Source organism: Budorcas taxicolor, chromosome 5 (genome assembly GCF_023091745.1).
Source record: "Budorcas taxicolor isolate Tak-1 chromosome 5, Takin1.1, whole genome shotgun sequence".
NCBI lineage: Eukaryota > Metazoa > Chordata > Mammalia > Artiodactyla > Bovidae > Budorcas > Budorcas taxicolor.
In genome coordinates this window covers 7,480,989-7,484,182 of record NC_068914.1, presented here as the reverse complement: position 1 = coordinate 7,484,182, position 3,194 = coordinate 7,480,989, and the positions used below count along the sequence as shown (strand labels likewise).

Genomic DNA, 3,194 nt, shown 5'->3' with positions numbered 1-3,194 from the left:
GCAAGACAAAGTGAAAGTCAATTAAAAAAAAAAAAAACCTGTCAGAGAAAAGAGAAAATTCAATTATTATCTAAAAACTGTTAGAGAAAAGACATCACAGGACAAACCATTATCCCAAAAGTTAGAGTCAATTACATTCAGAAGGTTACAGCACCCAAGACTCCCCTACCTGATGCCATAAGCAAATAGGACCAAGCATTATTGGTACTTTTGATAAATGGTAGAAGGTGAGTTGAGGACTAGCATAAGAGTAAGAAGATGCTGGGCACCACTGTCGTGTGAGGATTCTCACACTTTCAGGTGCTTTTCTTCAGAATTCTCAGCAGGTTCTCCCAGGTAGGCTCTAAGAAAACGTCCCACATGAACCTGAGATGGGATGAGAAGGACAGTCAATGTAAACTCCCACTCAGACCATCCCTTCTATCAAAGGCTTAGTCTCCAGAGGGATGCTAGAAGGAACTTAAACTAATTTGAACCAGAGAGCAAATCTGAAATCCTTTTTTTTTTTTTCCCCAGTTGTTTCACATCTGTTTCACTTCAGATACATCCACCCTTTCTGACTCACCTCAGCAAAAATAATTAAATAAAAGTCAGAGTCAACAGAAAACAGGATTCAAAAGTAGACTGAGAATGTTGTCTCTAGAGAAAGGGGACAGGGAAGAAAAGGAGTTGCCAAAGTGTCCTTTAAGAGGCGAATGGATAATCAGAGTGTAATACATCCATCCATACTGTGAAATGGAGAAGGAAATGGCAACCCACTCCAGTGTTCTTGCCTGGAGAATCCCAGGGACAGAGGAGCCTGGTGGGCTGCCGTCTATGGGGTTGCACAGAGTTGGACACGACTGAAGCGACTTAGCAGCAGCAGCATACTGAGAAAACTATTCAGTAATAAAAAAGAAGCCATCAAGTTACTCAAAGACATAGATGACTCTTAAATACATATAGATAAACATAAGAAGCAAGAATGAGAAGGTTGCATACCCTATGATTCCATAATGTGACATTTTGGGGAAGGTAAAACTAGAGATATAAAACATATCAGTGATTGCCACAAGTTTAGGGAGTGGGGAGGGTAGAACAGGTAGAAACAAGGAACTTTTTAGAAGCAGAAACTAACCATGAAATTAGACATGCAACTCTTCTCTGTGGTATCGCAGTGGCGAATACACGACACAATCTGTTTTTCAAAATTCATAGACCTTTACAGCATGAAAGTGAGACCTAATGCATGTAAAAAAAAGACAAAATAGAATTCTAAACAGAAACTGTCACAAGAGACAAAAGACATTATATAATTCCATAAGGGTCAGTTTACTGGGAAAGTATGTCTATGAAACACGTGTGTGTGTGTGCATGCACACATGCACACACATGTATAAACATATATCTTTTAATATACATATACACATATACACATACTTTAATATACATATATACATATACATATATTTTAATATACATATATGTATTTTACATATGTGTATAAACATATCTCTTTTATATACATATGTGTATTTTACATATATGTATATAAAACATCAGAGAACTCAAATATATAAAGCAAACCTTAAAAATAACTAAAGTGAGAAATAACAAAACAATAATAGCAGGGAACTCCAGTGTCTCACTTTCAGTTATGGGTAGTATAGCCATATTGAAGACCAGTAAGCAAATATAACACTTGAAAAACACTATAGACCAGCATGAACCAACAGACATATAAAGAACACTTCACCCAACAAGAGCAGAGCTCACATTCTTCTCCAGTGAACATGGAATAGCCTCTAAGACAGATCACATGTTGGGCCACAAAATAAGTCTTTACAAAGTTCAGAAGACTGAAATCAAGCAAATTATCTTTTCTAACTACAATGGAATAAAACTAGAAATTAACAGCTGAAGGAAAACCAACGAATGCATGGTAATTAAATAATTCAGTCTCAAATAATGAATGATCCATAGAAGAACTTACAAGGGAATTTAGAAAATTATCTGAAGACAAATGAAAACAAAAAAAACACAACATTAAAAAAAAAAAAACTTCGGGGATACAGCAAAAGCAGTACAAAGAATCTATAGTGGAAAATGCTGGCATTAAAAAAAAAAAAAAAAAAACACAGTGCTCGCTTCAGCAGCACATATACTAAAATTGGAATGATATAGAGATTAGCATGGCCCCTGAGCAAGGATGACACGCAAATTAGTGGAGCATTCCATATTTTTTAAGAAAAAAGAAGCATTATTCATATAAATGTGGGAGGAGAACTCCTCCTAACCAACCATCTAAATGAAATCATATCTTATAGCCAAGAGAAGAGATGGTGTTAAGTGGAAAATACAAATCTGGGGGAAAAATTCTTCATCTGGCCAATGAGAGATTTGCTGTTCCAGAAATATTCTTTAATCCTTCTGATAAAGGCATTCATGAAATGCAGATTCCAGAAGCTATTGTCTATTCAATTCAGAATTTACCTGAAGAAATGCAGCCACATTTTTTTAAGAACCTCGTTTTGACAGGAGGAAATTCCCTTTACCCAGGATTTAGGGATCAAGTTTACTCAGAAGTTCGATGTCTCACTCCAATAGCTTATGATGTTTCTGTTGTGCTGCCTGAAGACCCTATTATTTATGCCTGGGAAGGTGGAAAATTTATATCAGAGAATGATGATTTTGATGATATAGTGGTAACAAGAGAAGATTATGAAGAAAATGGACATAGTGTCTCTCCATAGAAAAATTTGATATTTAAGAAACATTTCTGGAAGTTCTGACTATGCCAAAGGTTTAATTTTCAGTGTCTTTTCAAAGGAAGTTACGGACCTGAGTTACCTTTCATCCTAAGATAACATCTTGAACTTATATAATTACTTTGCTCCATGGCTAATTTTCGAAGGTTTCTTAGCTAGGCTACTAAGTAAACTGTAACTCACCCCATATTTTCATTTAGGAGTAGACTTACTATAACAATGCTTATGCTGCTTCTGAGAGTAAGTTATCTTTCATTAAAAGATGAAAGAGTGAGTGTAATTTTATTCTTTATAGCCAAAAGCACAAAATTAACTGTCTCACTAGTCTGGTTTCCTTAGAAGGTAGATTTGTGTGACTGACTCAGAATTGACCAGAGTGTGTTCAGGCTGATACAGTTTCTCTCTATTAGAACTAAGTATATTATTTTTAAATTGTCATTTTTATTT

At 35.3% G+C, this 3,194-nt stretch overlaps 1 non-coding gene across 1 annotated transcript; it reads left to right on the top strand.

The window, feature by feature from the left end:
* The first annotated feature begins 2,119 nt into the window (after window positions 1-2,119).
* LOC128049088 (U6 spliceosomal RNA) lies at window positions 2,120-2,223 on the top strand. Its single transcript, XR_008199460.1, has one exon. It is a non-coding gene; the product is annotated as a U6 spliceosomal RNA (small nuclear RNA).
* Window positions 2,224-3,194: the final 971 nt, after the last annotated feature.